Source organism: Podarcis tiliguerta (genome assembly GCF_965153285.1).
Source record: "Podarcis tiliguerta genome assembly, chromosome: 5".
In the NCBI taxonomy this organism is placed as follows: Eukaryota; Metazoa; Chordata; class Lepidosauria; order Squamata; family Lacertidae; genus Podarcis; species Podarcis tiliguerta.
The window spans coordinates 70,881,117-70,901,306 of NC_139538.1; the positions used below are offsets into that span (position 1 = coordinate 70,881,117).

Consider the following 20,190-nt stretch of genomic DNA (forward strand, 5'->3'; position numbering starts at 1 on the left):
GATGTATGCCTACTCAGAATTGTGCATCATCAAGTAGAATGGACCTCACTCCCTAGAAAGTGTGTATTAAAACAAATAAATGGTCCAGAGAATGAGGCATCTCATAAATCTCTCTGTGTGTAACTGAACAAGCCTTAAACCTGGTTAGTATTTGGGTAGGAGACATTCGTTAGGGAATCCCATGTACGCCACTCTGATGTCCTTGCGGAAAGGTTGTACAGTGGTACCTCGGGTTAAGAACTTAATTCATTCTGAAGGTCCATTCTTAACCTGAAACTGAAGCAAAGTTCTTAACACAAGGTACTATTTCTGGGTTAGCAGAGTCTGTAACCTGAAGCGTCTGTAACCTGAGGTACCACTGTAATAAGATAGATACTTCACATAAGCACACCCTACTGATTAGAAACAAAAGTCAATTACTGAATATAAAAATATTCACTCATTTGAATCTGTCGCCTGATATGGATTCCAAATAGACAGCTTGTTCCCTTCTCCCTTTACTTCTAATAATAAATTGCAAGACCAGATCAGTATGTAGTTTATTATTTTTATCATTCATAAACTATAGCCTTGTAGGTTACCTCAGTTACAACATGGTACTGATAATGGGTTTGATTCCCATAGGGGTGTGTATTCCTGCAATGCAGGGGGTTTGGTCTATGATGCACGATACCTTTATAGTTAAATACCAATTTATCAGAAACATGGGGATGCCAATGAAATTCTTTTCCCATTGTCAAATCCTTCTCTCTTGTAACATATAGAAACACTTACCCAGCCAAAATAATTGAAAACAGGTCAAAACATTAGCAGGATTCTAAATGCACTTGTAATGTAACAGAAAGTATGGATAATTTGGAAATATGAAAAATTGGAGGAGTATTGATATGCAGTTGAAAACAGAATTAATAGGACCCATGGATGGGATGGGGGGAAGTCAGGAGATTCAGAGTAATCTTGATATGTGGAATTTTTATGATATTATGATGTAACTTTATTTCTTCTCTCTTTTGTTCTTTTTCTTTATTTTTCTTTCTTTATTCTTGAAAATCAAATAAAAATATTATTAAAAAAGAAACACTTACCCAGCAATATGGTTTTTACTTTGTGCATTTCTCCAGTCCCAACAGTGACAGTCAGGGATGAACGTAATACTGTAGTCAGTTTCTAGTACATGTCCCTTTCACCTCTGTTCCTTCATTAGTTCACTCCATCTTCTTCCTGCCTATTCTGTGATTTAAAATAAAAATAATGCATGTAAATACAAATTTAAATACTTTTTTAAAAAACTAGCTCTCAAAGTAAGCATTTCTAAATATATTCATTCTCAAAATACACATTTTCAGGGCATTTTATGTTATTTTTAGCTAAGAAGTGCAAAATCTGAAGGATAACTACATTGTTACCTGCACATTATTCCAGGAAGTACAGGTCAGTTCATAATCAGAATTTGGAAAAATAATAATTAATCAAGCATCCCTAGTGGCAGTGAATTATATGGAGCAGCAACAGGAAATACAATGTAAGCATGTCATGGCATTCGGTCCCTGTTGGAATATCTTACAGAAGGTCATGGGAAAGCGGAGCACAGAAATGTCAATTTCAGCAGCAAGCCCCATGGTTCCAGAAACATGAATTCTTAGAAAATTGCAAGCCATCTGCAGCTCTTTGATCCTTACATAAAAGCCCCTGGCTCATTTGGGAGGGAGTGTGGATTAGAAAAGTAATAAATAAATAACAAAAGAAGTGATTCATTTATTGGGCCACTTTTCATATTTATTCCCATCTCCAAACCGATCCAAAAAGGAGGCACGCTGGGTAAATTCTGATAAATGTAAACGCTATGTGGTCAGATATATGGGTTATTGTGCCTTACAACATGATGCTTCCTACACCCAAAAGATAAGAAAAGAACGTGTTTTCAGAATATATTCTGAATATATACAGATGGTCATATATAACTATAATGAGAGCTGCCAAATGACTGAGCAATTTTTAGCTTACTAATGTTCTTCCCTTTTGTCAATTAATGGATTACATTTAAACAGACATCAGTATAAATACCCTTTTCAGAAAGTGAGAGCAGTGTGCTTTAAGTCATTTTATTTTGATTTGTCATCAATGTGATAGTTTGCATTGCTTAACTTGGTTAATTGATTGCATTATGTTTCAATGTGGCATTGTAAGAAATAGTGGGATGAATTAATTTTTAAAAGAATATGAAACTATCTTTATTTATATATTTTTCATTACTATTATAAGAACATATCAGGGTCAAAATATCCTAAGCAATTAATTAAATGTACCCTTAACACACAGCAGTGCTGTTTAAAATTTGCCATTCTTGATTAAAAGTGGTCTGAACCAATCATCAACTAAAGTTTAGTTGATGAATCTACCAGTTAAACCAAAGATAAGCTGCAGTCCAAAAAGTAACCAGATGTAAATGGGACACTCCTGTTGTCTCAGTGCTTGTTTAGCTAAGCACTGTGAATACCACAACATGCCCCAGATGTTAAGAACACAAATTGCCATCAAGGATTTATCTTGAAACAGCCATAGAGGTTTACTTCATTCTTTCCAAAGAGAGAAGAGCAGAGGAAACTGTGTAGTTGTTCCAAAAAATTCTCATGTTCCTTTCTATCGTATTCCATTAATTAACGAGGAATGGAAACTGCATTCAAAAGTTATCAAAGGAGAAAGAAATTTCAGTGAAATTCTTAGGGGTGCATCAGTTCTTATACAGTGGTACCTCAGGTTAAGTACTTAATTCGTTCCGGAGGTCCGTTCTTAACCTGAAACTGTTCTTAACCTGAAGCACCACTTTAGCTAATGGGGCCTCCCGCTGCCGCTGCGCCGCCAGAGCATGATTTCTGTTTTTATCCTGAAGCATAGTTCTTAACCTGAAGCACTATTTCTGTGTTAGCGGAGTCTGTAACCTGAAGCGTATGTAACCTGAAGCGTATGTAACCTGAGGTACCACTGTACAGGGTTTCCACCATGCTTACTTAATTTTCAGGAGGACGAGGAATGTTTGAATGGTCCTTCATTCTACAATTCTTTCACAAGTGGTCTGCACTTTGCATCATTCCTGAACACCTGCAATTCAATTAAAGCCCAGGGGAATACATTATGAAGTGTTTCCTCCGATGGGGCATTCCCAGTTCAAGGAGGATGAACAGACAGGGAGACCGCAAGGTGCTGGAGTATGTTTAGCAGAACGCAAAACATGCATACTACCTTTGACCATGACTTTTTAGAATGACCTGACAAGCAGAAAAACAAAAGCATCTTTCGTGGGGGAGAAAAGCTTTTGAGAAACTGGAGGACAGATTGTGGCGTTCTTCCATGCAATAATCCCACAGGGATTTCTGCACAAGAACAAGGGGAATCAACTAAGCAGTTCCATGACTGTAAGCTGTGCAAGAGATTCCCCCCCTCCCCACGTTCTGGATGTTTCTCCAACCAGTTGGGTAGGGTGGAAATGCTACATTAGCTTCCCCGTTTGTTCTTGAACTGCACTGGTCAACCCACACCCTTCTTCCTCCCAGTAAGCAACTGTGACCCACTTGCCAGGAAGCTAGCATAGTGGCTCTGTCGCACCTCGTGAGCGGCTTCTGGACTAGATGGGGTTTTGCAATTAATCCAGAAGAGCTCTTAATTTTTATGTTCACTTGCTATGTTTTTATGTTCACATTGAGTTACAGTGGTACCTCGGGTTAAGAACTTAATTTGTTCCAGAGGTCCGTTCTTAACCTGAAACTGTTCTTAACCTGAGGTGCCACTTTAGCTAATGGGGCCTCTCGCCGCCGCCACGCGATTTCTGTTCTCATCCTGAAGCAAAGTGCTTAACCAGAGGTACTATTTCTGGGTTAGCAGAGTCTGTAACCTGAAGCGTATGTAACCTGAAGCGTATGTAACCTGAAGCATATGTAACCCGAAATACCACGGTACATGTAAATCAATTCCTATTTTCCAACCTTACAAGCATTTCACTTCCTTCCCTATACTGTTGACTGAATGCTTCCTGCTTGAATGCAGGTGATCAGACCAGGAAACTCTCTTCCAAAAGGAGGCCTTTGTACTCTAGGGTGAATTCTTTCATATCCCTTCTAGAAATGTCAGTCCCAATACATCCAGCAATTACAATTGGCTTCTTGACAGCTGCCTATTGCGTCCCTTAAAATAAACACTAAAGAATAAAATCTGGAAAAGAAAAATGTTTAAGATATGCATTTTGGAGGTTAGCAAGTGGTTTTCCTTTATGGCTGACCACACAGCTTTTTAAGTGAGCAAAGATTTTGAAGTCTCGTGTTATCTTGACTGTGCAGGCAGTGTAGTTTGCCTAAGGCTACCTTAAGCGAATGAACTATCAACTTAATTTCTGCCTTTTTTATAATAAAACCTAATCTCATCAGAATGTAACTGCGTTATATCTATTCTGCAACACATATAGCTGAAAACAGTTACAGCCAATTTCTCTTTGGAAACCAAATGGTACAAAGTATATATTACAAAAGGAAAAATAGGTTGGTAGCTAAGCTCCATATCCCCCCCCCCCTTTCTATATTTACTTCTTTCATTTTTGTTCGATTAATGCAAATTATGAGCTCTTCCTACATAAATAGACAGTTGTTGCTAAGCTATCTATATCTTCTGTGGCTTTCATTTCTATATGAAGGCATTAATTGATCTAAGACAGCTCCTTTTTTTAAATCCAGGATTCAATGTTTAATTATGGGTAGAAGAGAGTGAAAATCCATATGGAAATTCTGACCCCAAATACCTTTCTCCTAAACCCTATTGTGTGGAGCAGTGGCGGACCTTGGGGCCTCAAATTTCAGCGGCAACCTGTGTGGCACTAAAATTCAGCAACCCTTCACCTCTCACACTCCATTCTAAATCAATAATAATAATAATAATTTATTATTATTTGTACCCCGCCCATCTGGCTGGTTTCCCCAGCCACTCTGGGCGGCTTCCACAAAGACCAAAAATACACTAATATGCCATACATTAAAAACTTCCCTTAAGGGCTGCCTTAAGATGTCTTCTGAATGTCAGGTAGTTGTTTATCTCTTTGACATCTGATGGGAGGGCGTTCTACAGGGCGGGGGCCACTACCGAGAAGGCCCTCTGCCTGGTTCCCTGTAGCTTTGCTTCTCGCGATGAGGGAACTGCCAGAAGGCCCTCGGCGCTGGACCTCAGCGTCTGGGCAGAACGATGGGGGTGGAGACACTCCTTCAGGTATACTGTGCCGAGGCATCCCTGAGGCTCTGCACCCAGTATGACCAAACTTCTTGTGCTCCCCTATATCCACCTCTGTGTGGTGATTCTCTGCAGCTGCACCATGGCGAAGGAAAAATGCAGAAGGCCTGGGATCAGCACCAGAATATCAGAGTTGATTTGTTTTAGACAAATGAACAGTTGAACTAAACATGTAGGGAGAAATGGTGACCAGGCCAGCTATCTCTACAGCAGTGTCCTTTAACATCTTTAATATAAGCATGAAGCAGAATCTAGAAGGAGTTAGCTGCACTGGAATATACGTGACAAGCACGCCTAAGTACTCTGGATAACATTCATGGGCATTACAGTGGTACCTCAGGTTAAGAACTTAATTCGTTCCGGAGGTCCGTTCTTAACCTGAAACTGTTCTTAACCTGAAGCACCACTTTAGCTAATGGGGCCTCCTGCTGGCGCTGCACCGCTGGAACACAATTTCTGTTCTCATCCTGAAGCAAAGTTCTTAATCCGAGGTACTATTTCTGGGTTAGTGGAGTCTGTAACCTGAAGCGTATGTAGCCTGTAGCATATGTAACCCGAGGTACCACTGTACTATTATAAGAACATAAGAGCCCACTGGAACAGGCCAGTGGCCTATCTAGTCCAGCACCCTGTTCTCACAGTGGCCGAGCCACAAGCAGGATTCAAGCACAAGAGCCAACATGCGTTTTCCAACAACTGGTATTCAGAAGCATTGCTGCCTCCAACTGTGGAGGCAGAGTGCAGCCATTATGGCTAGTTTATCAGGTGCAGTTATGAAAGTAATAACTCACATTCAGAAATATTGAATTTGGATACAGTAGAAATGCAGGGGAAGTGCTTCCAGGCTCACTATTTTTGAGTGGGATTCAATCCCATGCTGGCAAATTTAGGAGCCACAATTGTATTTGATTGGGAGTTCTTGCACAACAAACCTACTGGAAAGTGTGGGATAACATTTGCTTTGACACATCATCGAACCTCACTGGAAGTAAACCAGAATGAATGCCAACCTCATCTAATCTCCTTGCACTCTAATCAGGATGAGTGCTCAATAAACAGGTCATCTGAAGGTACCCCCAGAAAGAAACATAACACAACTATGCCTTCTCCTCAGTTTACCCTTGTGGAAAATGTCACCAATATCAGAGATATCAGAAAAAATATCCTCTCTCCACCTAAGTGTATAAAAGAAGCTCAAATATTAAGCCTTTTCAGATATAACGCTTAAACAAAACTTGATTCAAGTCCAGATTCTTACCGTCTCAGCAGAACTCAAATGACAAATTTATGCCTCTTTGTCTAATGGGTGTGAGAGGCTGCCAGAATTTTGCTAGGGAACCTTTGAGTTAGATACATTTGCAAACAATGTATTATATGGAGCAGAAGCTGAGACTAAGGCAGGCTTCTCTCTATAAATCTATATTGTTCCAGGAATGCAACACTTGATTTATACCAGCCAAAGTTCTCATCTAGTAAAGAAAGGGTTTGTTTCTGTAATCAAATGCAACATATGACACTTTACCCTTACTTATTGTGCAATCTTTTCCCACTATCCTCTGATTATGCTTAATGCACACTTTTAACTTAAAGTGGAGGTTCAGGAACACATGCATCGTTTCCTAGGTCTTTAAAATATCTATCCATATTTCTTTATTAGCAGTGTGGACTTATGCACCATACAAAACTAGACCAATGGATAAGGGATAAGCTTGAAAACCGCTGTGACATTATTCAATTTTCCGCAGCCATTCCACATACCAAGTTGCTCCTTATTTACACATGGGAAAATGCCTTTCTGTATCACAAATCAACCCAGAAAACCTCTTGCATTAGGCCAACTGAGGGATATGTGAAAGCACCTTTTGATAAAGAGCATACATTAGGAAGATAACCTGATATATAATAGACCTCTCCCACAATTTGTTTGATCCATTGCTTTCCTGGAAAACAGCATTGAAAATTCGAGGCATGATGATGCCTGTTGCAAAAGAGGTCAAGCCACGTTGTGCATATATCCACTTTCTTGATTTTATGAGCCTCTTGAACACACTCCAATTTGTACATTAGGGAATAATAAATACATAGAATTTACAGCATACAGAACCTGTTACAAAACTCTTTACTAATTTACTTTCTTTTAACCCTCTGAATGTTGCAGCTAAGGTTGCTCCTGGGTATTTTCTGTTAAAATTTGCGGTTGGGGGTGTTTAAATCTAATCTTAGCACTGAAGACATGGAAGCACACTGAAGCACAGCCAAAATGAGTGTCAGAATGAGTGTTTCTTTCTGTTTTGAAATTCAAGGTTCAAAGAGTTTAGGCTAAATATTGCAAAACAACATTGCATGGCAAGGCACTTTGCTAGTCAAACCCACCAACCATTGAGTGGAGAGAGGGGAAGATATCTGGCTGCTACCTTTCCATTCTAGGAGTACTGGTGGGTGTATTGTTGCCAGTACCAGCTGTATGAAAGTGCATGGCTGATGGCTGGGATGTTTTCTTGACATGAGAGTGACATCAGAAAGGAGGCAGAAATCAAGAACAACCAGAGGTGAACTGCTCAGTGTGATGGGAAAAGATTAAAAGTAAAGCCCACCTTGGCTTAAAAGGTGCACACTGATAATTCTCACAAATGTTATGCATCTGACATTTGGGAAATATAAGAACTTGGGGAAATTCATTAAAATCCAATTTCATGTAGAGCAGAGATAAACAGCACAGGGCTCACACACCGTGTTTAGCTCGGTGGAGTTTTCCTGAGCCAGCCCACCCAAGCCAGCCATTCTGGGGAAAGTACAGGAAGCCTGCAACATACATACACTTAACTTGTGTGCATTCAGCTTCACGTGATTGACAAAAAAGAGACACATTAAAATTAAAAAGGGGATGGGCATCCAGGAAAAAAGACTTTGTGATCCCTTGCATCATGACACCCAATGCGTTTTGACTATGTGTGATTTGGCTTTAGGCAAGATCCCCATGGAATGTAACCCCCACGTTTGTTGTGGCCTGAAAAGCATTTCTAAGGGTATGACTTTGGCTGGTCTAATATGTCCCCCTGCCAATATACTGTTAGTTACTTATTTCTTCCTATTCAAGCAGACATCTGAGAAATGCCTTGTGGTAGAACAGCTGGCACAGGTGCCACTTTCCATCATGCACATTCCTCCATGCAGGCAAAACCCCAACTGAAAAGCCCAGACCTCACATCACATTATGTGATCACATTATCACATTACATGTGATGTGATCAAGGCTAAAGAAATGTCTTGATCTACTGCCACCAGAAGAGGATCATCCCCTAGTGAGGCATGTGAGACAACCACGAACATCCAGAGATTTGTGTGTACCCTCCAGGTGAATTTTAAATGTGGGTGATCTCAAGTAAATCATTGCAATGATTCTTCCTTAATATGTATTTCATTTATTCCTTTTCAAATGTAACCTTCTACAAATTGCATGAACTGAAGATAACAACTGTTTATATCATTTGCAGACGTAGACTCAGGCCAGCCATCTATTGTTTCCCTACCTCCCGAATATTATCCATAACTTTGCTTTCTACTCTCTCAGCATTTCTGCTAAAGCACCTCCCTTAAATCATACCTATGAATCTCACCACAATGAAAGGAAGAACTGTCTGCACTCCAAAAATTATCATCAGAGCTTTGCTGAGAAAGTCTATCCAAAGTGTTACATGACCACACAGCTGTGATTCATGAACGCAGCCAGACTCTTAAATTAATTCTTAATGGTATTTTGCTAAATTTGAAATGCAGTTCCATTACTACAGTCCATAACCTAAATCTTGCTATACAAAAAAGACCACACGCCAAAAATAGTAACAACGGTGGGGCTGGAAGAGGGAAGCTGTGTCATGAAAACAATTTTATGTCAACCAAACTTAATCACCTAGGTTACAGATCACCTCAAGGATATATTGATTTTGCATGTGGATGTGAGAATGAAAATATTTGACACCCAAAATGGTAGATACACATATGAACCACTTAGCCTCTTCCAGATATGAACAGGAATTTTCAGTGAAGGTGGTGTTGTGTAGACCAGATGTAGAGGACCTTTGGCCAACCAGATGTTACTGAACTGTTCATTATCTCTGGCCATTGGACATGCTGAATAGAGTTGATGGACATTGCTATTCAGCAAAAACTAGAGGGCCAAACATTCTTCGCATCTGGTTTAGATTGAAATGTTCTTGTTGCACTCTATTTCTAAATTCTGAGTAGAACTAGTGTTGAATACAACCTGGATTGTTTAATAATTCTTCCCCCCTCCTTTTTCTGTATTTTAATAAACTGAAATAAACTATTTACTGTTCAGTTTAACCCCCTGATATTTGCTATTGTAGTGGGTTAAGCTATAGCGGAAATCCCCATCTGCTACAACAACCTGGTATGGTAGGCTGATATTATTAATAGGTTATTACAGATTGAGGGGGCAATGAAGCAGAGATGAAAGTTATCTAAGGCCACCATGTTTTTTGTGGTTGAGGTAAGATTTAAAATGGGGAATTTCAACCTTATAGCTTAGTTCTCTTAACTCCACATACCAAAATAGGTGTTTAGGTATGTAAGTTGTGTGTGTGGTTTTCTTTTAAAAGTTCAAGCATTTGAATCATTCTCAGCAACCTTGTATTCCATTATGCCAATCTTTTAAAAGTTTACTGAAGAAATGTAAAATGTAAAACTATTTCTTCAGGCCCTTGTCTGGCTGTTAGAGCTAGAAGGTGACAAATTAAAAACCCGTCAGCAACACCAGCCAGAGAAATAGTGTATTGTCAAACCTTACTTTGATGAGCAAAGGGCTTTAAAATGTGAAATACAACTCTCCTCTAAAACACAGGTCTCCATAATCTGGGGGGTGCCTTTTAAACCTCCAACCATGTCAGCCAGATGAGAGGTGCCAATATTTTTTAAAGCTTCTCCAGCATTTTAATACTGTCGTAAGTTGGGTAGGCAGTGTGCCTGAGTCCCTCCTAATTCCTGGATTCAGAAAAGATTCGGTTGTTGAAATAGCAAGGCCAGGTTCTTGGTAATGGCCCACTAAGTATGGGTTGTTAAGGTCACAAAGGAAGTGGCTTTGTGCCATTGGACAAATGGGTGACTCCGCTCACCTGGCTGGTTGTTAGAAGGGCAAAAGCCAGGGTTGAGGTGTGGGTGTGGGTGTATGAGAGAGAATGAGAGAGAGCTAGAAACAGGTAGGAGCCTGAAGCTTGTGAGGGAAAGTCATGCTTGATTTTGGCTGGAATCCAAGGCTGTGGCCATAGGAGAAGCAAGACCTTCTCGGGGTGTTAACACTGTGAGTCCCTCCATCACAGGCTCAGGTTGTGTATATGTGCAAATGAACAAGTGCTATTTTTATAGAAAAAGAGGTTGCAGAAGTCACCATGAACACCTCCCTTGTTCTCTTAGAAAGGCAATGGTGCTAGAACTGAGAGGTGCTAGAACTGAGTTCCATCAAGTTCTGGCTAAAAATATTCCCTGAAATGAGCCATATATCATAAAGACACCACAGTCTCCACTGTCCCTCATTCCAAGGAAACAAAACACTGGGCAAGTGTCTAGAACCCATGGAATCTCACACTGCTCAGAGATCGGAGGTGTGTGCAACAATATCTTCCCTTTCCATCCAACAGGCAGCTTATTGTCCCTTTTGCTTGTCAAATCTATGGAGTCTCCTCTTGTCCTGACATTCTTAGAGAACTCTCCAGCTCCACACAAGTGAACACTCGGGATTGTGGAAGTTATTTACAGAGAGAAAAAGAGAGAGAGAGAGAGAATAGGAGAGTTAGAGCCTATAAAAAGATGTTAATTATGTGCTAAAGTCTGAATAATTAGTTGCAATAAGCCACAGACTGAGCTCTTTAATGACTGCCTGCTCATTTGAATTATATACAGGCTACTCATTAGGAAAAGGGAAAGTTTTAATGTGGGATGTTGTTGTCCATTATATCAGAGTATTCACTTTAAGAATAAGTAATGTATGTGGAACATACTGGGCACAATCAGTAAAAATTAATAACAATTAAGACACATAATTAATTTATTTGTAAAAATGTATATAGTGCTCAATCCAGGGCTTTTTTTCATCCAGAACTCACTGGAACTCAGTTCTGGCACCTTGCAGGTGGGCCCCTTTGCCATTATAAAGGAACAAGGGACACTCATGGTGAGTTTCAGTACCTCTTTTCCTAGAAAATAGCACCGGCTTTATCATATACTGTATAATATCTAAGGCAAACACATTGAACTCTGACTCCCTATGGCATATGCCACCAGAAGCCCTCCTAGAGTCTAGCAGAATTGACTGCAGCAAAACTGGCTTTCACTTCAATGTTACTATGCTGAATAATTCATTACAATTACACAATTAAACTGATAAAAAAATTCAGTTTGTTACTCAAACAAACAGATTTTAAGCATATCACTCAACAATCACAAAAGTAGTGATGAACAACCTACTGCAATTATGTTCTCCAGTCTCACTTCAGCGTAATTGTTTCATGATAGGAAAACAGAAGTCTACATTTAAAAGACTGGCATCTAAAGGTATTATTAAAAAAATACCCCCTGGGAAATAAAATTGACAAGTCACAATTAGGATTCCTTCAAAGTACATTAGTTTTGTTTACTCCCCCCCACCTTTCTATACACAGTACAGCTACATTAGAAATATCATTTTAAAGTAATTGTGTGCTGTCTAATCACCTCATCTGTCATTGAATCTATTGGAAGATCAGTTAGAGCCAGCTACCTTAGACTTGTTATATCATAATTACGTTGTTGTTTAAGAAGAACCCACAGAAAATGAAAATGAAATCCACAAAATGAAAATCCAATTAACCTAAGACAAGAGCAGTGGAAACTTGGCAAACTCTTTGGTTAACACTTTCCTTCCTAGTATTTAACAATTACCTCTGACTCATATTACTTAAAGCTGTATTGTGCATATGCTGCAGCACTTGTGGGATCAATGGAGAATGTGCACAAACCATGGTGATTCTGCGCTAAAATATTATCTTAAAGACTTCAAAAGAAAACATGACAAAGGGGGTCAGCAACAGAGTGCACATTTGATGCAGCAAAGTCAACATTTCAAGAGAAAACATTACTAAAGGAAATCATATATAAAATGCACATTTAAAACAGCACAATTAACAAGAGAATAAAATATTATCATAAACATAGAACATATCGGCTGCTGGTACTGCCAGTCTTGCCAATGGCAGCTAGCGGCTGCGGAAGCTCAGGCTCAATGAAATGGGTCTGCACTAAGAGACAGACAAGATGATCCTCAAACTCATGTCTGTCCATATTCTGTTAAACTGAGCAATATTGCAAATTTCTTCAATGTAGTCAGCCACAGGAGTATTTAGTTTTTGTTATTTTCTTGAGAGAGATATTTTTGTAACTGCACCCTAATTACAGCCATGCAAAGCAGCATTTTCTAAGAGTGCCGACAGCTGGAGTGAAGTTGTACACTTTGTGGATTGTGAAGATGCAAACATGGTCACAAGATGATTGGTTGTCAGCTGATTTACACCATACCTTCTATACAGAGACGGGTTGGTTGGTCAGTCTAGCTGGCATGTACAGAGATGCAAGAACCCCAACAGAGTATATAACCCAAACCTGGTGGATTGGAGTGCCTGTAAATGTTTTTCATTTTTACATCTTTATCAGGATTTGGTCAGCCTGTTTTATTTACAAGTTGCCAGTCAGGAAGTCTTGATAATCCAACCTGGAGAAAGGTATGGCAGGTCAGCACTTGCCACTGGTGAGCAGCCTTACAGAAGCCAAATGTTCATCCCGAGGTGGCATGTTTGTGGTGGAATACACAAATCAAATGAGCGGAATATACATAAAGGACAGTACTGGGAGGGTGTGCCTATTTATGGCCCTGGAGTAATGCTTCTGACCAGGAAACCCTTCAAAAAGAATGACTAGGTGGAAAGACAGCTATCACCCCCAGGAGACTGAACCAGGCAAGCCAAGAAGGAGAAAAGAAGCTGGACTGCATGCTGACTTCTCCAGAGCCTAAATGGCTTGGATAAGGGCTTAGAGGGCATTCTTCTATCAGATCACAACTCCACCGATGAGAGAACAGAGCAGTCAATGGAGCAGGACTTAGCCTGGTGAGCATATAGCTAATGGTTCCCCTCACCCTACCAGACACATCTATCTTGAAAGAGAGAGATGCGCAGATCACAGGGTACCTTGGGGTGAAATAAAGAGGTATCTTTTATAGCTAAAGAAACCTAAATGAGTCAGAATTCCCCATTCAGAGGCTTTTATGTAACCGGAGGTTTGGTCCATAAAATATTAACCCGATCAATGTTAAGATACACCACTAACGGGGGAAAGAAATGATACGTTTGGCCAACATCAAACTTTAAAAGGCTTTTAAAACACTGTAGCATTCCCTTTAGCCACTATTTATAAAAAGAAAACATTGGGGGGGGGGGGAGAGAAAGGAAAAGAAAGCAGCACATGGTGGGAAAGTATCACTCAGGGTCAAAACATATTTCAGAAATTAAGGAACATTATGCTCTTGCTTTACTAGAGATAATGGGGGGAAAATGGCATACACTACAGTGGGAATGCTACTCTCATCGGATGTAAATCAGACAGTGGTCAGTTTCAGCAACATCTCCAAGTAGAGGAGATGAGCCAGAGGAACTCTGCTGTGTTGTCACTTTCTTTGAATAAAAGCTAACTGCATTTTGTGTCTCAAGTTCTTTCCTGCCCCATGAATGATCTGTGCTTACCTGACAGCTCCTTGACACTGCCTCAGGTGGCAGAAGCCCTCAAGTGCTGAACGGGAGATGCCACACCCTGCTCTTCTCTGTTCATGTGTGACAGTTTGTGTTGAGTGTATCTCTGTAGTTGTGTGGGTGTGGGTGATAAAGGTGTGTGGGTGTGTCTCTGTGTGTATAGCTCTGTCCACTTTAGCTGGCCTGCCCTCTGCCCCAACATACCCAATGGGCACCAGCCAGCTCTACTTGACCTCATTGAGATCATTCCCTATTCAGGTTTTCTCCCCACCAAATTGAAAAGTGCTAAAGAGAACGAATTATTTCCCTGCATTCCACACAAGTTAACACACAATTCAAAAGCAGCAGACAAATGGAACAGCTCTTCTGTTGAACTGTTCCCAAATGGCACCCAGGGATAGCAATTTTGAGAAAAGCATTTTGTGGTATTAAACTTCCATATTTAGCATCTCTCTCTTTCTTTTCTTTTTTTCTATTAATACATCCTTCAGCGCTCTACAATGAAAGTATGCCCTCTAGTATGGAAAGCTATATGCAAAGCACACAATAGTATTGAAAGCTATATGCAAAGCACACAGTAGTCACTAGCCAGCAAAATGGGAATGAAATAAATGTGTAGGTTTGCTATCAATTTTAATGGGAGCCTGTAAGTCCTTTCTTAAAATAATTTATTGAGCAAGGGTATTTTGTGATTAAAAGGGGATGTTCCTTGGTTTCAGTGGTGGGTAACATATTTTTAAATATTTGAACGATGCTGACAATGCAACAAAACTGAATGTCATTATGAGCCAAACTGCACATGACAATCCAAATGGGTTGATGGGCAAGAGGTTGGATTGAACTGAGGCATCTCTCTGCCCTCTGTTACCAAAGCCTACTATCAGTGCAATCTGGGATTGCCTATCCTCCCTGCCGGCAAACAAATGTACAGACAGTCAGGGCTGAGTTGTCGTGGATTGTCTTGGATCCCAAACTGCTCTCACAGCTGGTGCTAGCCAGCATAGGGCCTGATCCAGAAATTAAGTAAACCCTGGATAGGATTGTCCTTTCCTTGAAGGAGCAGATAAATAATCTGGGAGTGCTCTTAAACATTGCCACTTGAGATTCAATTACTATTGGTGGCGTGGAGTGTTTTTGGCCAGCTTTAGTTGGCCATCCAGCTATGACCATTCCTGGGCAGGAATAGCATGGTTGCAGTAGTACATATACTGGTAACCTGATTGGATTATAGCAGTGCACTCTCCTTGGGGTTGCTGGTGAGGATTTCACGGAAGCTGCAATTTGGGGGATTGAATAACCATACCCAATGAGTGCTCACTTATAGTTCTTTGCCATCATCCTGGAAAAAAGTGACAAGTGGACTGTAGCAGAGTTCTGTCCTGGGCCCATTGTTGATCAATGTCTTTATAAACTACTTGGATGAAGGAACTGAGGGCACGCTCATCAAATTTTCAGGTAACGCAGAAGGGGTAACTAATGCCGCAGAAGACAGAGTTGGGATTCAAGATGACCTTAACAGATTGGAGAACTGGGCCAAAACTAACAAAATGAATTTCAATAAGGACAAATGTAACATTCAACACTTAGGCAGGAAGAACCAGCTGCACAAATATAAGACGGTGGATACCTGACTTGCCAGTAGTACATCTAGGCTGTATGAACAGAAGTATAGTGTCCTGATCAAGGGAAGTAATAGTCCCACTATATTTTGCCTTGGTCAGAGGACACCTGGAGTACTGTGTCCAGTTCTGGGCACCACAATTTAAGAAGGATATTGACAAGCTGGAACGCTGGGCAGAGGAAAGTGACCAAGATAATCAAGGGGCTGGAAACCAAACTTTATGAGAAATGGTTGAGGGAGTTGTGTTTGCTTAGCCTGGAAAAGAGGAGACTGAGAGGAGATGTGATAGCCATCTTCAAATATCTAAAGGGCTATCACATGGTACATGGAGCAAGCTTGTTTTCTCCTGCTCTGGAGGGTAGAAGCCAAACCAACGGCTTCAAGTTACAAGAAAATAGATAACCCTTGCAGTCCCTTCCAGCTCTATAATACTATGTGTCAGGGGTTCAGGAGAAGAGTCACAGGAGAGGCAGGAAACGGAGAGCGAGGGGGAGGAGTCGGAAGGAAATGTCAGCGACGACAGTAGTCCGAGGTCTCTGAGTCTCTCCAGTGACTCGGAGGATTCACAGAAAGGGGCCCCCATGGTCAGGGCAAGGGGGACACCTCGGGAAGAAGGGGCCAGAGGGGACTCAGAGAGTAACAGCTGGAAATCCGGACCAGCTTCCCCCCCAGAGTGCAGTAGGGGGGAGGAGTCCAAGGCATCGGGATCAGGGAGCGCGCAGGCAGAGGGAGAGCGTGAGGCAGGAGTGGCCACACCCTCGTCAGGGAGCGAGGAAACGGTCATCAGGAAAGTTAAACGCGCGCGCGCGCCAAGTTCAAATGTACAGGAGGGCGGCAAGGTGGGCAGCCCGGGTAGGGAGCCAGGTCCTAAAGCACGCCGAAGAGAGGGGGAGGAGTCAGAGGGGTCCAGCTCTGCGTCAGAAGAGTCCAGGAGGGAAGAGACCCCGGGGGGTAGTAAGACCCAGAGGAAGAGAGAGAGAAGGAGGAGGTGGAGTAAGATTAGAGTTTTAAGCTGGTGCACAGGGGGCGGAGATCCAGATAGAGCTTCGCCGGTCTAAAGCTCAGACGTAGAGCTGGGACGCTGAGACTTGTAAATGGAGACTATTCTTCAATAAAGACTTTGATACTGTACTACCGGCTAGCGTTGGTCCTTGGTGAGCTGGGACCCGGAGCCAGCTCTGACAGTAAGCTCTATCTCAAATTTTAAAGTTTTGGCACCCAGAACCTCGCCACGTGAGTTGACGCAGCGAGGGCAGAGGAGGGGTGCTCCCAGAGCTCACAAAACTCAGGCAAGATGACGACGGAAGAGCAGATATCAGCCCTGCAAGAAGCTGTGACACGACTCAGCACGGAGGTAATTGCATCCAGAAAAAGAGAGGAGGAAATGAGTAGCGCCTACCGGGATCTCCAAGTAAGATTGGACGTGATTTCCAAACAGGGGCCACCTGGATCCAAAGCAGAGGGCATTGGATTGGGAAAGAGGGGAGGCAGCCTTGTATCCCATTTTGACGGGAGTTTACAGCAGTACCCCAACTTTAGAGCAGACCTGTTGTTTGCGCTGGATCTGCTTGACAAAGACTTTAGAGATGAAAGAGAGAAAGTGGGGTTTATCCTATCCCATTTGCATGGTGAAGCCAAAACGTGGCTGAGAAATTTATGGAGGGACAATGATCCGGCGCTCCAAGACGCGAAGGCTTTCATTAAAGCTATGGACTCGTGTTTTTTATCAAAGATAGACGTTGATATTGCCAGGAGAGACATACATGGACTTAAGCAAGGCAAAGCCAGCGTGCGTCAGTACCATACGCGTTTCTTCGGACTGGTTCATGCACTGGGATGGGACAAAGCGTCTGCGCCAGTGAGAGATCTCTTTTGGGAGGGCTTGAATACAGAAGTAAAAGCCGAGATTGGAAGGGGGGAGAGGCCAAGGAGCACCCAGGAAGTGGTCCAGAGGGCTCTGGAGATCGGGGTGCATCTGGAGGAACGTCCTTGCAACAGAGAAGAAGGACGTTGGGGAAGGGCACCAGCCAGAGCACCTCCCTTCTATCCCAAAGAAGCAGCGCGTGCGCAGTCCACGCCCTCGCAGGGAGGGGGAGAGGAACCGATGGAGCTCGGAGGTGCCAGGGCTCAGTCAGCTACCAGAGCCCTGACGCCGGGAGCAGTCAAGACGAAGCCTCCTAGAGGGAACAGGAAGTGCTACATCTGCGACAGTGCTCAACACATGGCGAAAGAGTGTCCCCAGAGGCTCCACAAGCACACTGCAGCATCGGCAACAGTGACAGAAGCAACGCAGCAGGGAAACGACAGAGTCTGGCTGGAGGAAGAGGTACTGGGGTCCAGCCAGACAAATCAATGAAACAATCCCCAGAGATTTTGCAGCCCACAGACCCCCTCCCACCCAAACCAGTGGTGCAGCTTACAGCGTCTCTCCAACTGCCCAACGGAAGCACTCTGGAAGTGCCGATCACCATTGACTCCGGCAGCAACGCCGACTTTATAGGACTGGATTTTATTCAGCAGCACAATATACCACTGCTGCCAGCCACACTGCCCCTGAAGGTTGTCACAGTGGATGGCAGGGACTTGCTAGGGGGGCAGGTGGTGCAACAAACGCAACCAATGGTGATGCGGATTGGAAATCATCAAGAGGTCATCAGCTTCAACGTCACCAAACTGTCAGGCACGCCGGTAGTCTTGGGCATGAGTTGGCTGCACAGGCACAGTCCAGCATTGGCGTGGTACCAACGCCAATTGACCTTCGGTTCCTCCTATTGCGCGGAACATTGCATTCTTCGTAGCCAAGAAGAAGGAGGGGAAGACACGCAGCTACAATTGAGCACGCTGCAAGCAGTGCCACGCAAGTACGCAGCGTTTTTGGAGGTTTTCTGCGAGAAGGAAGCGGATAAGCTGCCTCCCCACAGGCCCTATGACTGCCAGATTGACCTCCTGCCAGGGGCCACGCTGCCAGCCGGGAAACTGTATTCCATGTCTGAAGACGAGCTGCAGGAGCTCAAGGAGTTCATAGACCTCAACTTAAAGCGCGGTTTCATCCGGGAGTCGAAAGCAGCGGGGGGCAGTCCTGTATTCTTTGTGAAGAAAAAGGACACGCCCCAAAAAAGACTTGTAGTGGATTTTAGGCTCTTAAATTCAAAGACCAAGCCCACAGCCTTTCCAATGCCCAAAATAGATGACCTTCTGGCAACGGTGCGGAAAGGACGCGTTTTTACAAAGTTGGATCTGAGAGGGGCGTACAACCTGATCCGCATTCGGGAGGGGGACGAGTGGAAGACTGCCATGTTCACGCCCCTGGGCACATATGAATATAGAGTTATGCCCTTCGGTTTACAAAATGGCGCCCACTGTTTTCAAGCGTTCATGCATCACGTCCCGGCGGGTCTTCTCTACAAGAAATGCGTCTGCTTCTTGGACGACATCCTGATATTCTCAGAATCTGAGGAGACCCACGAGGGGGACGTCAAGGAGGTTCTGCAGCGACTGCAGGAGCATCGGCTATACGCAAAGCTGGAGAAGTGCCAGTTCGACAGGAAGGAGGTGGATTTCCTGGGCTACAAGCTGTCGGACAAGGGGCTCGCCATGGACAGCGCCAAGGTTCGCGCGGTGTTGGATTGGAAGAGCCCGCGCAATCGGAAGGAGGTCCAGCGGTTTGTGGGGTTCGCCAACTTTTACCGCAAGTTCATCAAGGGGTTCGCGATGCAGACAGCGGCCATTACCGACACGCTCAGCTCCAAGAAGAAGAAGTTCATCTGGACGGAGCAAGCGGAGCAGTCCTTCCAGAACCTCAAGCGTCTCTTCTCGTCCGAAGGGCAGCTACTGCATGTGAATCCCAGCAAACCGCTGAGGGTTGAGACGGACGCCTCAGACAGAGCCGTGGGCGCCGTACTGTTGCAGGAGGACCCGCATGGGGACTGGAGACCGTGTGCCTTCTACTCTAGGAAGCTCAGCAAGTCAGAGCAGAACTACACCATCTGGGACAGGGAGTTGCTGGCCATTCATGCAGCATTCAAGGCGTGGCGGCACTTCCTCATCGGGGCCAAACACACAGTGCAGGTTCGCACGGATCATAAGAACTTGGAGTACTGGCGCACGGCAAGGTTCCTGAACCAGCGGCACATCAGATGGGCGGAGTTCTTTGCGGATTTCGACTTCAGCATAGAATACATCCCAGGCGACAACAACATCATGGCAGATGCACTGTCCAGAAAGCCGCAATACCTCGAAGAAGCGGCGCCAGCAGCGGCCAAGCACATTTTCGCCCAGAAAGCGTGGGCGTGCGCTTCCGCAACCGTGGACCTGGAGGCGGTCCGTCGAGCACTGCAGGAGGACTCCTTCGCTCTAGCCAAGATGGAGGAGGTGCGCAAGGGCACGGTGAAAAACGACGAGTTCCAAATACGGGACGGATTGCTCATCCGCAGAGGAGCACTCTATGTACCGGGAGATGAGCTCCGCGCGAAAGTACTGCAGCAGTTGCACGACGCGCCAACCGCCGGG

The 20,190-nt window shown here is 43.4% G+C and overlaps 1 protein-coding gene across 1 annotated transcript in view; it reads right to left on the reverse strand.

The window, feature by feature from the left end:
- Positions 1–20,190, reverse strand: part of LOC310677313 (uncharacterized protein) — a 728,781-nt gene that overhangs the window by 536,845 nt on the left and 171,746 nt on the right. Inside the window, exon 6 of the mRNA XM_083440141.1 lies at positions 1,086–1,230. The gene's annotated coding sequence lies outside the window, so the exon portion shown is untranslated. The remainder of the gene's footprint in view (positions 1–1,085; positions 1,231–20,190) is intronic.